Raw genomic sequence first — 23,327 nt, forward strand, 5'->3', positions numbered from 1 at the left:
TTCCCTTTTGTTTTGTTTTATTTGTTCTTTGTGGTTTTTTTATAGTTGTTAGTTTTCTTTTTGTTATTTAGTATTTTCTGGAGTTTTATGGTTGGCTGGTCATTTAATTTTGTTTGATAATTTTTAGATTTTAATGTAAGGTGGAGTGGGGTAAGTGCATAAACCTTTTATTAATATAATGTGAGAGAAATTGCAATATCTAATATGTAGTAATCTATTCGAAGTTAATACCATCCTATTCACATAGATGTTGCCCAATTAATGAGGGGAATCCCCGATTTATGCCAACCAGGTCGAAAGCACCACATGTAAAGAGCACGTCTACTTACGAAATACATTATATACTACGAAACAACATATTTGAATGCGGTAAAAAGTATTTTATAGCAAACATATCAATAGTTATACTCTTGCCTCGTCGCATATGATGTAAGGCTTCAAATCGGTTTTAATGGTCGGTTGTGCACATGCCCCATTTTCGGGTAAAGTGCACAGTTGTTGGATTTTTTACAATTTTCTTAAAAAATTAAAATATACAAGTGAAATTGGCGTTTTTGTCAATGTTAATTAAAGCGTATTAATTCAAGTATTCGTTGATTTCAATAAATGTTAAAGTATTATAAAACAAATTAAAGATACATGGTTTGAAAGTCAAACTTACTAAAAACTGGGCTGCACTTATTCCACTCCACCTTATCTATTAACACTGGAACTACCACGTATAATATGCAAGTATCATGATTTAACCCTTTGCAGACGAAGATTCCTCGAAGTGTACAAAACCTTTAGCAATTGAAGATAAACTATGTATCGATTGCTTAATTAATAGGAAAAAAGTAAACTACGTTCTGACCTCTTACTGTTTGACTAATTAAATCATTTTTTTGCGACTCAGTCTTCCAAATGTGAACATCTGACCTCATCGAAATGTCGACATTTGTCCGCAAAGGGTTAATATGATTGATATGTAATCCACACAAAAATTAGAATAATAAATTATTTTCTGTTTCTTCGAATATTTGTTATAGTGAAACTATTTGTTTATAGAATCATTTCGAATTTCAATACCTTTAAAGTATCAGTAATTGCGAAACAAGAAATTTTATACGTAGATATATCTTTCATTTACAGTTTATACTTAGATATATCATTTATCTGTAATTGTTTATATTTTTGTTGTATACTTATGTATTTGTTTGTTCATGTAACGGAATTTGTAAGAACTCGAGATAGGTATTGTTTGAATTATTTTTAATAAATATTTAATTAAGATATGTGATTGGCAGTTACGAATTTTTATTAATAAAAGTATTTAATTGGTAGTTATTTTCAGCAAAATATTCTACCGATTAATATGAGTACTTCCTTTTTACTTATTCCATTTATTTCTATGCATCATATTTTTGTACTTACTGAAATAATCTATTCGAATAATTTGTTAATAATATAATACATTATTTTGATTTGTATAGTACGATGAATTTCTACTTTATTAATTTCTGAAGTTGTTCACCGAGTTATACGTAAAATCTAATATTCACAATAACAATCATTTTTATAATAGTCTTTTGTACTATTAGTAATTTCATAAAGTTTCAGTATGCATGGAAGTTCCAGTTTCACGTGATCCATATATCTTCCATTAATATCACAGCATAAGTAATCAAAGACAAACCATCCCCTGAAAACGAGATGTTAATTAAAATATCACAGTCTCGACTACAATGTAATACACATGTATTAATAAACGTAATATAGTTATGAATATAGTATAAGTAAGAAAATGATATTGTACGTCGCGCCGGACAGTGTTTTCTTAGTAAACACGAAACGCTAGCTCCGCTGTCAGCTGCTTAATTTCATTGAGAAATTTCGGGACAACTGAGAATGCTGTCATGCTACGCAGCCTATTAATTACAGAATTATATTTGGACGCTCTTTGACCCTTTGTCCTCATTTTTCATTGGACTGCAAATCCGATCTCTAGTTTGAAATAAAATAAAATCCGCGCAGACGAAATTGCAGATACAATTTCACGATTTAATATTCCATTTTTCAGATTCAGTCTGGATATTGCGTCTGTCAAGTAAGGTAATTTAAACAGTGAATTTTCGCTTTTTCGAACGGATTAAACTCTGTAACTGATTAAATCTAAAAGTACGTTTCCATCGTTCGATATCAAGTATTGGAACAGTCGTATGATAAAACATTGTTTCGCATCGCGTAAAGACATACAAACATAACGTAATGCTACCTGAAATCCGTGTTGAAGTATGTAATTAAATAAGCAGCTGCATCCAACTGTCGGTTGCAATTATTAAATGTGAAATGGAAAACTGAGAAACTTGCAAAGAATTTAATATTGTTATTTGTTTCACACACACACACAATTCGGTTTTACTTTAAATATTAAATAATTCTGTAATTTAAATTCTCAACACGAGAAACTTTATATTTAACTCTTGTTTCCTCACTAATTAACATTTGCATATTTACACTGCAAAAATGTGGTACCAGCAATAAATTTCTAACATATCAAGTGTATAACGAATTTCTTTTACATATTTATCCAAATTCAAAAACTTAAAATAAATTAATCATTATTAACATTACCATTATTATTATTCATTATTATTACACAATTTCCTTTCCTGCTTAAATGAGACATATTACAAATGATTCGTTTAGATAAAAATCGTAATATGTCACGAAGCGTTGCGCAGAAGTAAAAGAAAACAATAGAATGGAAGGAAGCAAAGCGCATTATAATAAATTAAATTCTGCACGCTTTCAGAATCGCCCGCTCGAAAATTCCCGTCGTTGATTCTTCTCTAGGCTACGTGCCGCTCTTTAATATTTAAAAGCACACAACTACCTTCTCACGTTTCTGATGTTTAATGCAATATGCATCCCAGAGGTGCAGAGAAAGCGAAACAACAACTGGAAGCGTATCAAACATATTGCGTTCCAAAACGTAACGTTATGAACACCGAAATGTATGTAAAACGTGGCGTACGAATGCGAAACGTAAACACGACACGACAGCGTGTATGTACACGGGCAAACCAGCCGGGAAAATAATCGCGCGCGTATTAAAACAGTGAATTTAAGCGGCGATTTTTCAATAGTATCTCGAGTGGGCCATTTAAATGGGAAAACCGTTGCCACCATTTTCCGTTGATATACGAACGAGCGATTAAGGTATTTCGGTTCGGACAATCTAAAAGGTCGATTCTTTTAAATGTTTTATTTATCTTTGCAGTATTAACCCCTTGCCTTACAAACTTTTTATCAACTATAATTGATACAACTATGTAATTTATCATTAATAATTTATGGAAAAGAGAGAAAAATAAAAGGCACATAATGTTTAGAAGTTTCTAATAGAAATTTAAGTACCTTTCTAAATAGAAATAATAGTTTATATTTCATTTAAATATTAATTGGTGATAGGAGAATAATATTTCATTTAAATTCATAAGAAATACGTAATATTTATGTTTGTTTCATTCTGTTTGAAATGTTTATTATGAATTCGCGGTAGAGTAACTTTGATCCAACAATAGCTATTACTATATATATATATATATACGTATATGTATTGTTATTAACTCAAATTAAATTTAAATTATTAATTTTAATTACATATTTGGTTATAATGTTAACAACGTGCATATAATATTGTATAATATTCGTTTTTAAAATCTATAAACAATGCAAATTCTACCATAGATGAAAATGACCACCTATGTTTATTGCTTATGTAATGTTTATAAGCTACACTGTTTATACGTAAAACGTTTGCGTATGATAATCTAAAAAATATTATTTTGGAAAATAATATTCCGGAGATTACTCTAAAAAAGAGCTTCTAGATCAGAATATTTCCTCTAAAATGTTAGAATACTAAAACGGAATGGAAAATTAGATATTACTCGGTATTTCGCACGGAAAATGTATATCTCAAGCTGCGAGACACTTCATATCGGGTCACTGGATATGCAAATATCGGAGTTTTCAGTGGTAATTGATATTGCATTGAAATTTGAATAGATTCTGTTAGCAGAACGAGATTCTCTACGTTTCAGATATCTGAATTTCAGTAAGAGTACTTTTGGATTTAAATCTGCTACCTAGAAAACTAAAATAAATGTAGTATTTTTGTTGAAACATCTTTTTATCGGAAAACAATCCTTATCGGGATCTGAAATGTCTTTTGTTATATTTTTTATATAATTTCTGTGTATAAACGTTGAAGTATAAAAAACATTAGACTGTATGATAGAAAACAATTATATACTACTAAATTAATTGTTTTTCTATACCTTATACCATTTTTAAAAAAATTCTATTTTGCTATGAAAGTCATAAATTTTGCTAATTAAAGACCTAACTTAATACCATACTTTAAATTTGTACTCTACAGACACGATTAATATACAATACATGTGCGAATAAAACTATTTCCAAAAACGTTTCTTTGATCTCTTTGCTTATACTACGAATATATGAAACAATCGATTCCTAAAAAATCAATGAATAAAGAAATACGAGAAACGTTGATCAAACGAACACATTCAATTCTGTTTCTATACAATAGATACGTTCCATATAAAAAAGCCCGTGTAAAAAATATAGTGTACCTACAGAAAAGTATAGATTGGTTCGAGACCTAAAAAGGCAGTAAAATAATACAACAAACCATCTCAAAACCTATTTTAAAATTTAGGTAATTATGTTAAATCAAACCAAATAGTGTACGAAGAAAATTAATTGATTCTGATTCGTGTAAAGTATCAAATAAATCATGAAGAAAGAAGAAAAGAATTCGAGTTAAATCAAAGTCACGAGAAAAAGGAAAAATATTTCTTATTAAATCAAAATCGTGTAAAAAGGGAAAAATAATTTGTATTGAATCAAAATCTTGTAAAAAGAAGAAAGTAATTTGTGTTAAATCAAAATCGTGTAAAAAGGGAAAAGTAATTAGTGTTAAATCAAGAGCTTGAGGAAAGGAAAAATAATTTATTTTGAATCAAAATGTTGTAAAATGATGAAAGTAATCTGTATTAAATCAAAATCTTGAGAAAAGGAAAAGTAATTCATATTAAATCGAAATCGTGGAAAAAGGGCAGAATAATTTGTCTTAAATCTTAAGAAAAGAGAACAATAATTGGAGTTAAATCAAAATCGTGTAAAAACGAAAAGCAGAATTGAATGTAACTTAAATAATTTCACAAATATAGCGCAGCAAACAGTGAGACGCGAAAGCGTCAGTAGTCAAAGTCAACGAAATACAACATCGCCAGAAGTGGATCACGCTTTCTCGGGTCGGCTCACCTTCGTCTGCGAGTTCGAAGGTTCCGTTCTTTCTCGTGGGTCATCTGCAATATTAACGCAACGCCCTCAAGGAAGGAGACGAGTGCAAGAAGAGGAAGCAAAACAGGGTCCTCTTACCCAATGGTAATCCACGGCTGCGCCATTTTAATATTCTAATCTTAAAATCGAATAAGTCGACGACGAGGAACGCTTCGCCTCATTTTTCCACCCCGTGGGAAAATGATACAAGCAGGGGGTGGAGGAAAGATGGGAGTGATCGACGAGGTATAATAAAGAAAATCGAGGATAGATTGCTCGCAAGGACTGCTTCCAACGTGATACAAGCTGTTCAAGAGTTAAAGTGGCTAGCTTTTGCACGTTATTGTTAGGACGACGCGAGACAAAATGATTTCTCGCTCGAGTACTTTGCAATGAAAATAAAATACGAAGGATATGCGAATGATGAACATGATATTGTAGATGAAAAACGATAACAGGATGGAAATTAAAATTCATAAAGTGGGCAATTTTTTTTATCTAGAGATGAAAGATGAGAGCAGAGAAGATAATTTACTATTATATTATAATAAAGTATATAAAGTGTAAGAATAAAGAGTGAACGATTTATAAAGATGAAAATATGAAGAGAATGAAATGACTAAATTTGTTAAAATTCTGTGTCTATAAAGCATCTCGAAATAAGCAACATTGTAGCCACAGTTACTCTTTATTTCGTAATGATTGAATCACATGAGCCATTTTGTCAAGGTTTTTCTAGAAATATGAATCCAAGTTAATTCCAGTAGCAGACTGGTTTCTCCTTTTTGTGTTGGAATAATACAATCAAGAGATTTTTTAATATTCCTACAGTCCTTTACGAGAAGTATTAAATTCTAAAAAACCTCAAAGCAAGAAGGATTGGATTTCTACCGCTTCCATAAAAAAGATGCCCACTGCAGCTTTAACAATACGTGCGCTTTTCACAGGGCAAAGTGACTTTTCGAAACTTTTCAAATTTCAGAGACAGAAGTTTAATTTATATATTGCACTGTTTATATTTAAAATTAATTTTCTAGATCATTAATTTTAACAATAGTAAATCATGAAATTCTGTATAGTAATTGGGTAATGAATAATTTATTTCAAAATTATGATTAATTACATACCACATTCCTATTAAAACAATATTATTCAAATGTGCGACACACGTAAAGAAAAACCTACACTGTTCCATCTCATAATTATCACAATTTAATTGAAACTGATGAAAAGAGTACTAGTATGATTCAAATGACCCATCAAGATTTTTTGGTAATGTGACTCACAGTATTGTATATTTTACAATAAAGAATATTTAAGATCTTGAATTATTACATTTCCATAGTACAAAAAATACTATTACTATTGAGTTATAATTAATTATTGAATGATTTCAAACATTATACATTGCGGTTTATTTTTACATTCCACGAAAAATTAAATCTACATTCTATGTGGCGAAGAACTTTTAATTGTTCACAAATTTGTCCACCAAAGTTATGAATGATCAAATTTGAAATAATCACGTCCTGACAATTTTTCAATTCCCCGGTAAAATAATTTATGAAAATCTACAACCGCATGAATGTCTATGGTCAATTTACGATTACTTTATCCAGAACTATTGTGAATAATGTTATTATACAGGAAGATGTGTGATTTATTACCGTGGAAACTGAGCTCCAAGGAAACGATTAGAAAGTCATTTACCTTTGGGGCTTACAAACATGGAAAAAATAATGTTTGTCTTGCCATAAATTTGAATAAGGTTTCATCATTCCCGACATTTCAGCTTGGAATGAAGTACAAAGGGAAGCACGGCAATCGATCTCGGGCACAGTCTTCGTAGACAAAGAAAATTCACCGTGTATGGAAGCAGTAGCAAGCATCCTCATTAAACCCACGCTACGAAGCAATAACCCGATCTGTCAAGAACACTCCTTTTATTACTGCGGACCTCGCATCCAATTCTTATTAACCGTTCCATTGAACATACGCGAAAAGTTACCTTATTTCACGGGTCACGAATCGGTACGAACAAAATAGTGAAAACATCTCCTGTATGGTTTTTTTTTCAATTTTTGTCTTCCTTATAAGTTTCAAACTTAACCCTCTGTTGTATGAATTTGTATGAGGAGTTAAAACAAATATACTGCTGTTGTTGTATTTAAATATTGGTGTGGTCATGAATTTGAAAAAATATTCATGAATAATGTCATTCATTGCATTTTATGACTATTCCAATATGGGAACTTCATACATATGCAAGTACAGGACAAAAAAAAATGTTTATTCTGTGTGAGTTTAAATATTTGAAATTAATTTCTAATTTTAAACATTGAAATTAATTTAAATGTTTCTCTTTGAAGATTTTATGAGGTAAAAATTGAGTCTATCGTTTGCTAAAAACTTTCATATTTTTAATAATTGGACTGTGGATTTTTATGCACTTATAGACAATTTGGAAATGCAAAACTGCACAGAATGTATGGAATTTGAAGAATTATATAAAATATACGTATTATATCACCGTATTATAATTAATTGAAAGTTAACTACATACACGTGTAGCCGACAAATACGAAACATCGAAATAAATATTTCAAAACGAAACGTTAAACAAAATAATCTCATTTGACATTCTCGTATTAGTTATACGTAAAATAATAGAATAATTATGTATTGAGTTGATGCAGAAGTTTCGACGTTTTCAGATTTTAAATTTAGTTTAGTAGTTCAAATGTTCGCTGGATAACAGTTAAGTAAAAACAAAGAAAGAAGTATCCTTTATACACATTACAACAGTTTAAAAACAGATGTTATTTGTTTCGAAGAAAAAAATGTTTTTCTTAACCCCTTTCCCTACAACATATAGCGATGAATATTTCAAAAAGAATTTAACAGACATAGATATTATGCAATTTGTTTAAATGCTGTTATCAATGATTATACCTTAGAGCGCAATTTGACATAGAATAAGACTGGAATTTTCTGTGATTTTCAATAAATCATTAATCACAAGGTAGTTAGATCGGTCACAGTTCAAATCGATCATACGCAGAAAACGCCGAAATTGTTGCATCAACCCTAATACAATACGTTTCCCACTTTTCACAAGTCTTAATCATTTACTTTTGGGTCACCTTGTAGACACAGACTCGTCGTCGACTCTATCACAAGAAACTCGATCTGAAAGCAAGAATCTCTCCGCGGGAAACGAATCTTAGATCCTGGAAGTATCCGGAATATCTTTGATCGCAATCTCCGTGGACCAAAGAGACCCTGAAAACTCTAATGCAACGTGTTCACTTGCGAGTAGCCTCTCGAGAGTATAAGCGAAAACTATTGGCTAGTGAGATGTTATAAAGCTGCTTTCAGGCCAGTGTTTGCCGGCGTATTCCGGTAGCGCAGCGCCAACTCTCGGGAGTAAAACTTGCGAGTTGTAACGTATTATAACGTAGCTTCAGCCGGAAGCATTCACACGTTTCAGGCACATCCTCCGAGTAGCATTACCGACAAAGCCCAGCGATGGTAGTAAAAGATGGGCGCATTCCGGTTCGCGATAAGTAGAAACGGCGAGCAATGAACTGTCTCAACAACCAAGGCTTATTTAATACTAGAAGTACCGAGCAGTTAATACGGTTAGTATCTACTTCTTCTAAACATTGTAACAATAGAGGTTTTTCTAGCTTCTTTAGATATTCATTATAGTATTCAAGTGAAACTATTTATTTTTAAAATCATTTTGGATATTTAATACTTTTAATACTTTACTGGCCACGTAGTTTTCAGAAGTACGTATATACTTGTTAGTAATCTTTTCGCTTTAAAATTCGAATTAAAATTAAAACAGATAATGATTTAATAACCATATTTTATTTTTCGTGACTCGACTGCGAAGAAAATAGAAGAAAGAGAAAACGAAAGACAAAGCAGTCAAAAGACAACAGAAGTAGGAAATTTCCCCATTCGATTAGTAATGTGTTAAGATATCAATAATTGATATAAAAAAACTGAAACTGTATGTCGTATTGACTGTTACACTAGTTCTAATGTTAAATATTAATAAAATATCCATAATCGATAGTCACACCTCTACAAGCAAGTGTAAAAGTGTATAAGAAGCTAGATTTACTCGCGGGCAAAGCTTGGACAGCGCCTGCAGCATAACGCAAGTATCCAAAGCGCAGTGCAATCTGCTGCAGTCGCATATCTACTTCTCTCTAACGTTCGTCTATTTTCACCGTGCGCGAGTTATTAGCGGAGCCGCACTCCAAGTCCGACGGTGCTGTGTCGCGCTTGTTGTCTAGATGTAATAATAGTCCCCCTAACGATAATATTTGCCGGAACAAACAAGTATACGCCGAGCGGCGCATTCCCGTGCGCCTTTAACTCGGGAACGCGTTGGTTACTTTGCGAAAATCACGCTACCGTGAGCCTCACGGGCGAAATATTAGGCCGGCAGTCAGACTCCGAGCGAAATTCACCGATTTCGCGTGTTATTCAACACGCGACATTTTCAACAACGGCAACGATAGAATCAAAATGTTTCTATTAACCTTTAAGTATCGACGCGTGCTATCATAGACCTGTATATACAGTATCGTGAATTTTGAAAATAATGAAATTTTCTTTATATAGTTAGTACTATCGATTTGTTTCTATTAACCTTTAAATATGGACGGGCGGTTTCACTTATTTATTTGTTTTCCTTGTAATCATTTATTTTTATTTTTGTTACTACGTTTACCACGATTGCATTATTTAGAATTTTTTATGATAAAACAGAAAATATTAAGACCTATGGCACTCAAACGGATAAAGTAGCGATAATAAAAAGTGTCGGGTAAATCAAGAAAAGGTATAATTATACGGATACACAAAATAATATATTTTAGAATTTCAATGTATGTACATATATATGTCTATATATATTGTATATGAATATATACACTCCACAGACTGACAAACACAAGCAGAAGGAAGTTATATATGAAAAATTAGGTCAAGTCAGTTCCTTCGTTGTTGAGGAAATACAATTTTAAAATTCGTTCAATAGGAGAGGGTTATAATCGTGAAGTAGAAAGCATCAGTCATGGACAGACACGTTGGTGGATTCTTATTGGAGTATACGTGTACTCGATAAAGTTCAAATTCGATTTAACAATTCAAGTAAATCCATCAAACAGGTAAACAAAAAAATTTATTATATAGAATATTATATAGAATTATATAATATATAATATTTTTTCTTTTTCACTTGTTATTAGATGTAAAATAGGCTTTTGTAGGATTGTATCATCTCACAGCTTTTCCCATAGTCTATCAAAGAAACTGTAGTAACTGTAGTAATTTTATAAGTTATTTTAAAATATTCTATTATTCTCCTTTAAAATAAAATCATCATTTTTATATGCAAATTAGATACAAATCTCTCCACAGTGTACTTTTTATTTTATATAATTTTCAAAGTAAATTAATAATTTCACTCAAAATTTAGAAAAAATAAGAAAATGAATAAGAAATAGAAAAACGTTCATCAATTGAGTACGTTATATAAAATAGATATTTCCTCGACGAACAAACATCAAACAATGACAAATCACATAATCCAAAACAAAATTGAAAAAGTACTTTAATCTCCATTAATACTAAAACTACTAAACGGGACAAAATGACCCATTCCCTGATCTTCTTCTTTTTGTAATTACTAAAAAAATGACAGACATTTCTCTGAGAAATTATTTTAAAAAACTGATCTAGCAATACGCAAACTGAATCCTAAATCAATGAAAATCTCGATAGATGCACCCTCAGAATTCCTATAGGAAAATTTCAAAAAGTCAATTTAACCCGTTAAGTGCGGAACTTAATTTTAAAAATCTCTTACTGTACACACAATAAAATCAAATAATGAAGTATTTATAACATAAAGAATTACATGTTTATCTAAAGAAGTAAATAGTCTATCGTTGACAAAGTTAGTTCTCGTCAAACGCAGTTAACTGGTTAACTGTTCGGTAATTATAGTCTTAACGTTTCCATTAACACCAGTAAAATTTCCTAATAAAACTACAGTAATAATCTCAGTAAAAACACCTGTGAATTATGTATCCCTAAACCAATAAACCCATTCCCATGCATCAAGACTATCAACCGTCATGTTACATCAAAGCTAATAATTATATCAAATAACCGTTCGATTCGAAACATCACAATCCGCTTTGCGTGAAAATATTTCTTGCAATTAATAACGTCGTTTAATCGAACGTTAAACAACACGCGAATTAAATGGTTTGTATAACGTCGGCGACGCTTAATTAACACGATGCGTGATCCGCGATTTCCGTACACCCACTCGAGTTCACGTATTAATAAAAATCATTCTCATTATTATATACTGCGAGGCAGGGAAGGGGGGGGGGGGGTGAACGGGGAGTGGAGCGGCCCATTGTTTCGAATTCGCCGTCTAACGAAGTGCAAATATGAAACTTTATATGCAGTCATGCGTCAACTCGTGAACGAAATTCCGGCGAACTCGTCCATGACTTGAAGCCCGTTTCCTACCTCGGCGTTCAACTCGCCAAACAAAGAATGTCATGCAGTGTTAAACACGTTTAAACATTCCTCGAGTCGCGAGGAGCACCGTCATTGTTGGAAACTGTTCCGAGTTATTGTTTACTAGGTATAAAGAGTTACTTACGCTGGCACACGGAAGTGTTCAACGGCAACATGCTCATAATTAAAACGGATACATGCCGACGAAAATTAAAATACTTCAGGAATGTTATATCCGTTTCAGAAGGCGTGCGTCACTATCTTAGAACATGCTTGTTTCGAACTTACATCAACGAAAAGTTTGAAATTGCTCTGCCACTAATAATATGTTGGAAATATCCGAATAAATCCGCGGAGAAGCTGGTAAAAAGGTTTAAGCTTTATTGAAAATTATTGTATCATTTTTTATATTTTTGGATAATTTATTGAAAATAACCAATAAAAATAAACGATAAAAATATTGAACAATGAAAGATGTTTGCTGGAAAGTTTTCGCTTCTAGTTTGAATTGTGAATGAGATATAGCGAATAATTTTTATATGTTCTTGTGATGAAGTAGAATTTGTATTCTGATGAATCCACGCGTGATAACTTTATACATTTTAGCTATCGTTCTATATAACATAATTAGAAGAATCTGTAAATGTTTAGGTATACGTGGACATTATTTTGTGCTTCAACGAAGCAATTTTCTCTTTGCAATTTAAATGTACGATTTTTTAAATTCTCCAACGTTTTCCAGATTTAAATTTAACACTAAGCGTACCGATACTTTGTATGTATCTATTCCTATCGCAATCAAGCAAATAACTGACTACAAAATGAAAGTAAACAAGTTAGACGATAAATTGTTTTTAGTGGAAATAGAAACAAAAGGAAAGGTAAAAATTGGAAAACTGATTAAGCCGACAATATAGGAATTGATATAAAAATGATTGGTTTCGGTCATCCCGGTTTTTTTGTTTCGCAATTATTGATATGTTAAGAGCATTGAATATTGGAAATGATTTTGAAAATAAGTAGTTTCACTTGAATACTATAATGAATACCTGAAGAAACTAAAAACAATCTATTGTCATAATTTTTATAGGGATTACATATCAGTCGTATTAAATGCTTGATAGTTCTAGTGTTAAATCCGGTCATTTAATATCTGGTGTGTAGCATATTTTATAAATTATTCGAACCATAAAAACATGTTACCAGCCCATATTATTTATTTTTCAATAAATCACCCAACAATATGAAGAAAATGATACAAAATGTAAAATTCGTGCTCCCAACAAACAACATTTTAGTAACACCATTATCTATACAACAATGCGAACTAACATTTATAATAATTACATAACGTTTTTCAGTGGATACCTGTCTTCTTTAATTTTATGCGACCTGGTGTGATTGAATTAAGGCACAGAGCCTTTGAATTCATAAACATAACATTTGTAAATATAGTGTACTCATGTTTCCAATTTTCCGGCACACGGGAAGAGACGTCCAAGATATTGTTTACAAACTGCATACCGTCAACGCATAAGTTAGTTGGTCATAATGCGCGAGGCAACGGTCGGACGTGAGTTTACGCAGTTTATAAATACCTAGGCTAGGGTGGTGGTTTCTCTACGAACGTTCCTGTGCGTGTGCTATCGCATCAAAAACGCGATTAACGTGCAACGACCGTCGATGTCGAGGACCGCAGTGCCGTAACTTTCGCAGTTACGGTCAGCTGAATGCGAAAAAAATTATCGTTACAGGAAACTTGAAAGCTAGAAGATTTCAACCCACCTTCCGAAGCTTACTTTTAGTTGGATTAGCTTCCGCTCGAGTAACCCTCCGCTAGTCCTTAGTTTTATCAATGTGTATCGCGCGGACATCAAACTATCAGCAATGTATCCGAAAAAGAAAATTTTTACTGAGGATAATGTACCAATAACCAACCAGTTAAGGTTATAAGGACAGTACGTTTATATTATGAATATTATTATAAATATTAGTGTCCTTCTAAATGAATATAAATATTGAGATTTGGAAAGAGGGACTGTTGTGTGTTACGTGATATTTGGAATTAAAAAATATTAGAATTTGTGTGTGGTAAATAGGACGAAACAATAATAAGAGTAAAGAGAGTGGTAATTTAGATAATATTTATATGGTATTATAGCAGTATTAGTTTAAATATAAAATATTTGTATTAAATGTTTTATATTAAATATTTATATTTATATAATCTTAACTTGTTAGTAAGTGGTGCATTTATCTTAGCTGCTCAGTCATTATTGTAGTATCGTAGTTTTAAGACAGTGAGACAGCGAGTGTTCTGATGGCCATAAAAGAGAAAGGGACTCATCGAGACCAGGCCCAAGGGTTGGTGGGTTTTCCCGAGGGATGCGGAAGCAAGGATAATGAGTGCGTGGTGGTGAGAGTAGGGTGTGTTTGAGAATTTGTTGGGAATGTGAGTAAGAAGAATGCTTGTGGTGGAGAGAATGATTTTTAAGTGCGGATAGCGAGAGATTTTGGAGAAAGTTGCGTTGACCTGGGAAGAGAAAAGACCTGTATACTGCGAGCTATATCGTTTCTATTTATTTGTATTTTATTCAGTTATCTATCCCTGTTTTTTTTTTTTAATAAAACATTTAAACTCCATTAATACCATATTATTATTACATGCTATAGCTGTAAGGGGCGATTTTACATATGTTCTTACAAAAATAATAAAAGATTTAAATATGGCTAATCTATGTGTTAAGAATTAATAGTAAAATAATTTAGAAAATTAGTGTTATTTGAATAATTGAAATCGTGTTTACTTAAAGACACTGCCTCATGATTTTTTAAATAGAATCTGGATTAAAAAATTATTACTTTGTCAAAATAAAAATTATTTACAATACACTTAAATAAGATACAGATACAAATCTGATTTTCAATCAATTTTTCTTTGTATAATATATCAAACTTTGTAAAATTCATTGTTTTCAGTGAATGTAAATTAATTTTTAATAACATTTTTATATAAATTAATAATTATATAACAGTTAATAATACAAATTTTTATATGAAATATAACCTGCGAAGACGATCGGATTTGAAAATTTGTAAAGCACGTGAGGACTTGTCAACGACTTGGATCGAGCGTCTGATCATAACAAGTCAATTCTACTTAAGCCCACGTTTCGAAAAGAGACTTGATCACACGATAAACTGACCTAAATTTATAATATAAAATCAATTTAATTTGTAAAAACTTAATCTCTACTAGTAACAATATTGCAAACAATAAATAAATACATTGCCGAATTATATTTAAAAATACAGAAGGTAGTCAAACCTTTACATTTACTTTTCACAAACGCGAAGTTTAAATACGAAAAAACTGCGCCATAAAGTTTCCATTTATCTTCTTCCGTCCAGAAAATTACATTCTCCTTGTTCAGATTACTCTGTGTTCCCTCGAAGCTTTTAGAAGACATTTGTCGACTAAATTATATCATAGTTACGTATATACCAGCGAGAGAATCTTAAAAATGGCGAAAACAAAGAGAAACGTCACGCAAGAAAAGTTCCACCGTTGTCACGATTTCGTCGGCGTAAATTATAGTGCGCGGGACGTTTTAAAGAGCCACAGCTACGATATATTTCATTTCCCGGTGAAAGGAAGAAAGTTGCGTGGACGTCGACGCAACACGGTCGAATGAGCTTAACACGGCAACTTTTGTAATTACGAGTGTCGTCGAAAAATAAAAAGAACTCGCCGCGAGGAAACACCGAGAGACACGATTAAACGTTTCCCGCCATTCCAGGGATGAATCCCTTCGTTTCCCCTGTCGCACCTCGCCCGCGTGTACAAACTGTTATCGAGTTTCCTTCGACGTGATGCCAGTTATTGGAAGTATCGGCTGTTTTAACGAACAACTTTCGAATCCTAAAATAATTCTGAAACTAGCTAAAGCGTATATTAAATCGTATCGTAAACAAGTTGGGTTATATTCAATATTAGTTTTTCATTATTAACAAAGTGCAGAGTTATATTTAGTCAATTATCGTTACAGTGGAGTTACTCCACCGTAATTGATGGCAATTTCTCATTTTAAAAGATTCATTTGCAATGAGTCTTAAGTAGGCTTTTAGAATTCAATGTTTATATTTGCAACCGTATGTATTTATTTTATAATTTAATATAAAAATTAGACTTCGGATTTTAGAAGATTTATTAGTAAAAAGGGACACTGGAAATTATAATTTGCTGTTTAATTAATACGAATAATTAAATATCTTGATAATGTATATATCATGTATATAACATGTATATAATAGGTATGTAACCATACTGCTTACTAACTAATTCCTATGATGACCATTAAACCAATGTTTAAAATGAAATTGCCATGCGAAGGAATTGGATTTTCCATTGTTCACATAATTATGTAAGAAAGGATTTTTTTAGTTGTACCATGATTTCAGTACAATTTGGATGTTTAAAAAATTTGTAATTCTTTTATTTGAGTTTCTTTTTCTCGATTTTAGTATAGTATTTGTTTTAGTATAAATGATTGTCTTGTATCGGATTTGTATAATTATGAACAATGGTATTTAAGAAGTGAATTGACAGTATAGTTGTATTAACAATTTAATATTAAGCATGATTTCATTGTCGATGTTAGAAATGGACTGAAAATTATTCAACGTAATTACATAATTAAATCATACTAATACGATTATGTAGAAATGAGACTAACCAACGGAAAAGCATGGTAACCAAGAAGTTTTGGAATTGATACTAATTCATATTAACAAATTTGTAACTATAGTACATGTGTTCTAGAGAGTCATATAACGTTGAAACCTAACTCGATTCGTTGTTATTATTGGAGTTATGACAAAAGATACACCAAAAATAATATGACGAAAGCTGATATTGTTTCACATCTGTTACTAAAATTACAATCCCTGGTTCAATATCAAACTATATAAGTAACAATAACATATTACATTTAATTTAATATTAAGACCATCTTTACGGTGTACGTAGAATGACCTTGGCATGACCTTGGACTACACGAGGACGCAATAAAAACACTAAATTACCAATCTAAATATATTATAAAAAAATACTCCTCAATCATTTCATTGTCTAAAAAATTTCGCCATTTCGAAAACAGCAATTTAAAAAATGATGACTTAATCTATAAAATAAAAAATACAGTGAAAGTTTCAAACTCGAATAAAAAATAAAATTTTAACCATTCAATACAAATAAAATGATGCACGTGTCATTTTCTTATTTGCATATAATAACCACTAATAACAATAAATAATAATAACCACTAAAAACACCGTCAAATGTTTTTCATTAATTTTCTGAAGCAAAAGGTGTAACATTAGTAATGAAAGCGAATACATAATTAACATGAGATTGTAAAAAACTCCACGATTGTTAACAAACTAAGATAAACGTAACTGTGCTGACGTTAAAAGTCATAACGGCACAACAAACACAAAAGGTTCTGTACACGATGGTCACACACGTGGAATACGCGCATAATTCACGTCGCTGTATTCTTGGCGTGAAGTTCGCAATAAGCGTGCGCAGACCCATTATTTTATCGCTACACGTTACTATACACGTGTACATCCTTGCCTGAAAAATCCGGAACCGGCGGAGACACGTGTACCAATTGTATTTATACCGCTGGAGGTAAATCCAAAATCTAACCTCTTATTCACTGAGTGGTACCATAACATATTAACGCTCACAATAATAGAAACATTGATCCACAACCTCAAACAAAAGTAAACTCGCCTTCAACTACTTAAAATGTCCACGAAAATAAAGAAATCCAAAACGCAGCCAGACGACAATACACGACGTTATCAGGACCATTGCACCGTAGTCACGTGACCGCGTTCGAATCAATGGCACCTGATCTATGCGCTCGCTTCCGTAAACGTCAACGCGCCGCGCGCTTAGGATCGACCGATGCATGTAGTGAAACGGAACGAACCAGGTTACGGTGAAATGAAAATAACGGAAAGAAAGAAGAAATCAAGAGAAATAGACTTGCCAGTGAAGATTAATCCAACGTGTTGGAAGGTTGAACGTTGAGGATCACCACTAACGACGGTGACGACGACCACGGCAACAGTGAGGTAGAAACACTGGTTGATCGACTTTTGACTCGACAACGTGGCGATCGAACAGGTTAGCCAGATATTGTGGTGTCGGTATGGATGGGTCGATTGGGTTAGGTCGGTCGGTGGTAAAAGAGAAGAGAAAGAGAGAGAGAGAGAGAGAAAGAACAGGTATAGGTTCTGGACCTGGATGATGGTACGTGGTGTAGCAGGGCCGGGGGCTGGCGCGACACTGTCCGCGGGCGCGTATACGCGCGTGCTTCGTGCGCATCCTACCGTGCGCATCCCTCCTGTCGTCATGTGCGCCGTTCGACATGGCCAATCACGCTCTCGGTACAAAGGACGAGAGGGAAACTTCGAATATCGGGCAGCGGGCGTTGAGGGTTGGCTTGGGATGGGCGCGGGATTTGAAACGCGATAAGGATAACTTTCGTGCACGAGCCGGGTAAAAATCCGGGCTTGTTTGCGAAACAAAGCAATACGATGCGTGTCCGATTCCACGCGAAACTTTCTATCGATTCCGGTATACGAGCATTTTACGGACGAATGGAGGAGGTATTTGTATTCATACGCTACCGGCCAAAAGTTTCGAATCGCTCATGTCCGCCATAATCGAATATACAGATTAACTTTGAAACAATCGTTTGTTATTATATAAGATATTAACACGCTGCAGTATGATTTTAGAGATTTCAGCTGGTTCTTATGTCCATAACGCTGTTATATAGGTAATACACCCTGTTTAACACGTTCGCTAGCAGTGTCATATAGTTGTGACGGCCGTAATCCTCTATTTTACATAATGAAAATGAAATTATTTCTGTGGATATTGTTATTAGAAATTATAAACTACGACATTATATTTAGGAACTCAATGATTCGTTTCAGTTTATATATTTCGTTTCAGTAATATATTTTTTTAATCTTTTGTTTAGAAGATTTATTGGATTGAAGAAAACATTATAATTGAGGAGACCGTCGCCGAAATAAGCACTGGTAGCGAACGTGTTAACGCAATGCTCAGAATTTTCCTACTACCGGGAAGGATGTTCTGTTGTCGGCTTATATACAAACCCGTGATTCTTTTGCTCTTTTAAGCGTTGAGCATTACATATAGGAAAGACCCAAAATTAAAAACACTCGAAAAACTAACAGTCAGGATGACCAAAATACGTCAAGCTGTCATTATAAGTAAAAGCGGCTTTTTGGTGAAAAGACAATTTGAAAAAAAAATATTCGGTTCTCGATAGAAAGAAATAATACAAACTGTGAAAGATGTTACTTGCAAGTTTTTGATAAATAAAACTTCCTTAGTTACTCTAACAGCATTAATTCTGTTTTTAAGAATGTTCTGTTTCTCTAAATTTACGTAATGATTCCAAACCTTTGGCCGGTAGTGTATGTGCTCGGTTGGCTTGGTAATGAGTTTGTATAGTAGTAAATAAAAAGTGTATTATGTTTTGTGACAAGTATATTTACGGGGGTTGATGGAGTCTCAATGCCTAGCTTTTGTTCCATTCGGTTTTATCCTATGTTGATACAGACTTAATATTTTATTTCACTTTAATAGTATTTTAGCTATTTTTTTAAATATTATAAATTATAAAAATGATACATTTACTACGTTCGAATAAAATAATGTTAATGCTAATTTGGAAGCCATAAACAGAGAACGTTGCTCGTAAAGGGATATAATATTTTAGAACGTTTAATCTGTAGTGCGTGATATGTTTCAAAATTGCTAAATATTTTTAATATATACGTTTGAAGGGTTTTATAATTCTCTGAGACAACTGTTGTTAAGGCGTTATAAATAGTAAATACGAAAAGTGTGGATCTGTGTTAGTATATTTCAACAAATCGGACAGCTGTTTTGGAAATTTGTATATGTTGTATCGACTTAACAACAGATTCTTCTATTAAAACAGAATAATTGAAAATAATTAGAAAATTTATATGGATCTTTTCTGTCGCTTTATAATACATACATTTATCATTTGCTGTATAATTTAGTATCCAACAATCAAAAGCTCAGACCTTACCATATGGAGAACTTTAATATTAAATGGAAGATTTCAATAAAATAATGTGAAATGCGTTATAGACGAACAATTATTATTAAACGGAATTTATCACAAAAGGAAGCAGGAACTTATTGGACAACGCAATGAATGCAATGGAATATTCAATATTGAACGTTGTAATAAGATACAATGGACCGAGAGAATTCTTGAAAAGTAAAAGGTTTCACATTCTACTAATTAAATTGCAAATAATTATTCAAACTGGTACTATGATTAAAGGGAGGTCTATTTTCCTCTCAAACGGATTTAATGAATAATAACATTTCACCAGACATACATAAAGAAACATAATTATAAAAACTATAATTAGTAAACTTGCCAACAATCCTATACTTCCTTGACTTTTCAACAATGAATAAAAAATGTAACGTCCAATTTCCTATTCTTTTTAGAACCAATATTTATCTAATGATATTATTTAATGATTCAGATTATCCAATTAACTAGTTTAATTAAAAAGAGTAACACATATTTCTCACAATAATCTACGTTTACAATTAGAAATACATTTGCCACTAAATCCTTTGTACACAACATTCCAAAGCTTCCTGCCATAAAGGAGGTATGTTTCAGTGTGTTCCATTCACAAGATTAGATAGGTATCCACGATACAAAGCTGAGACAAAGCGACACGGGCCATATGTGATTGCGAACGGGATGAAACTAAGGTTGAATTAATTCGAAAATTGCGACCGGTAAATTCGCGTACCGAGCAGGAATACTAAGCGACGAGTCCCTGGGGCCGGGAAGGAAAGATTATGCTACCTCTAAACTTTGGCCAGCAGACTCCCGATTAAGATCAACAGAGCTCGCAACAGGTGAGGTGTAGCACGCGTTCCAGGATCCATGAGTTTCCTTTCAGTATACATAGTTCGGTAGTCGGTGCAAGATAAAACACCACGCTCGAGGAAAACAACGCCGAGATACTGAATACACATACATCAACCTCATCCCCTATCCCCCTATTTCTTCGTTGCGGGAACCACTGAAGCATTGTCGAGCAATGGATTGCTTAGAACGCATGCAGTAGTTTCACAGTAGACTTTCGTCTTGATAAGATTGCGGATTGTTGTTTCAGCGATGAGCGTGTGGAATAAAATGAAAATAAAACACTATTAACCCCTTGTCTTATAATATCGTGGCGATTATTATGACTTCTTTTGCAACTATACATATTTCTATTATCCTTAATGATTAAATAGTAAAATAAACAACTCTACGTTCATTTTAAGGTTGTGTTTACTATAAAGGTTAAACGTTCACGGGAGAGATAAATTTAATTTCGACTTTAAAGGAATAAAATAATACATTCGTTAATATTTAATATTATAAAGAACGATAACTCAACTCGGTTAAATAATGTGATATTATATTTGTTATTAATTAAATAATGTTAAATTATATTAGTATAATGCATATTCTGCTCCGAAAATTCCAGTCTTTCAGGCAGAATATACAAAACTTATCCAGTATTCAACATGTTAAGAGATCACGTCATACACAAGACCTTTCTCAACAGGCCATGTTATTCAGGATGATAAGGAAGACACGTGGAAGCCGGTGTAGTTTTTGGAGTTACGAGAAAAATATCCTGGTTCTACGGAGATGCTTTACTTTGCATTTTTACTCGGCATAAAGTAGCCTTGACGGATTATTCCAGCGGGGCTACACGGAGCAAAGAAGCTAGGGAATATTTGCTGGTTGCTCGAGCGGAAGTAAGAAGTTTCACGTTGACCGGGACGGAAGTACCGCATAAATCCTGTATCTATCTCAATTTCGAGGATGCCTCGCATAACTTAATACGTATCATGACTTCCTGCTAAACGTTTACTTTGCGCAGGATGTGTGCGAGAGAACAATATGTCCGGTAGCAAACCTTGCGCTTGGTATTGCTGACGATTCAAAATGGCTGCCTACGGACGCTTCATATTTGTTTGAGAAATTGTCTACCTGAATCAAATATAACGTTAAAATAAGCAAACAATGCTATGACCATTAGAAAGATTAATATATTCATATATTTATACAAATATATATTTATAAACATTTTTCCTGTGCTTTTGTATTTTTTATATGACGCATAGACCATTGATTTTATGCTTTCAGAATATATACAATTTCAATAGAATACAATAAAATTTAACGACTTTTTTCTTTAAATTTCAATCAAATCCATAGCAGAAGAAACAAGTTTATATTTGATTTAAACTTTCAAATACATACCAATAAATATACCAATAACGAAGCTTGAATTTTCAAAAATTGATATGTGAAACCGTGCACTCTCATAAATGCCACAGGAATGAACTCAACTCAAATTAATCACTGTTTTATAATGATTTCTATAGAGCCATGTTCACCGTGGAACTTCAATATTTCATTTCAAGAGTATAAAACTGGTTTTACGATCCACAGGGTTTTTCTTTTCAATGAACGATCGAGCGGAAAAAAGTTGTCGGAGAAGTTGCGTTTAGAGGGCGAGACCGGCGAAAAAGTTTTCGCGGTCCCGGAACGACATTACGTACGGATCTAGCATCGATATTCAGGTCTGTCGAAAGTCGACCTCGCGAAAAGTTACGTGCCGTTCCCAATGCTCGTTCTCTCACCTGTTGCCAGAGAACCAGTACTCGTCGCACGATCCACCCGCGATTTCGTGCCTTATTTTCGCGCCAGCTGACGATCGGATGCTCTTACTTTCTTTGGACCGCTACTTCCTTTTCTTCGTTACCCTAGAGGATGTCCCATTTAGAACTCGCTCGCCCTCTACCTCTTCCCCTCTCCCTCCTTGTCCGAGAAAAAGAATAAAAGCTCCCGCGAAACGTGGAATTGGTGGATATTCATTCGGCTGTATTTGTGTGTGTCTACGTGTAGATGTGAAATACGGAATTCAGAGAGAAATTCTGATTTTTAGAGGATGAAAATTCCTTTGATTCCTTTGAAACGTGCCAAATCTGTTTCATTTCTTTCATTTTCTTCTAAACTCAATGTATCGTGGCAAAGAAATTTTTTGACTCATTATACATTGTGAATTGTGAATTGTATTTGATCGAATGAAACTTATATTCAATGGAATATTTGTTTTTTTTTTATGGAGTTTAGCATATATTTTAAGATACGGAGAGTGTATTGTGATTTATTAATTTTTATTCGCTTTGGTGAAACGAAGGATATTTAATATTATTGTTATTTTACAATTACAAT

General features: G+C 32.9%; 1 protein-coding gene and 1 long non-coding RNA gene across 8 annotated transcripts in view; one reads left to right on the plus strand and one right to left on the minus strand.

Moving 5' to 3' along the window:
- Nucleotides 1–23,327, minus strand: part of mub (poly(rC)-binding protein mub) — a 347,807-nt gene that overhangs the window by 247,125 nt on the left and 77,355 nt on the right. Inside the window, exon 1 of one of the 2 annotated variants that reach the window (XM_076373030.1) lies at nt 17,976–18,268. The exons of the other annotated variant lie outside the window; for it this stretch is intronic. The gene's annotated coding sequence lies outside the window, so the exon portion shown is untranslated. Of the gene's footprint in view, nt 1–17,975; nt 18,269–23,327 lie in introns of those variants that run through there. 2 annotated transcript variants of the gene reach the window in all.
- On the plus strand, nt 8,766–14,591 carry LOC116425640 (uncharacterized). 6 transcript variants are annotated; one of them, XR_012999924.1, is made up of 4 exons: nt 8,766–8,996; nt 10,317–10,544; nt 12,158–12,284; nt 13,275–14,591. It is a non-coding gene; the product is annotated as an uncharacterized LOC116425640 (long non-coding RNA). The 6 variants fall into 6 exon arrangements; XR_012999925.1 differs by having other exon boundaries at nt 12,161–12,284; XR_012999922.1 differs by having other exon boundaries at nt 8,767–8,996; nt 12,158–12,276.

Source organism: Nomia melanderi, chromosome 13 (assembly GCF_051020985.1).
Source record: "Nomia melanderi isolate GNS246 chromosome 13, iyNomMela1, whole genome shotgun sequence".
NCBI lineage: Eukaryota > Metazoa > Arthropoda > Insecta > Hymenoptera > Halictidae > Nomia > Nomia melanderi.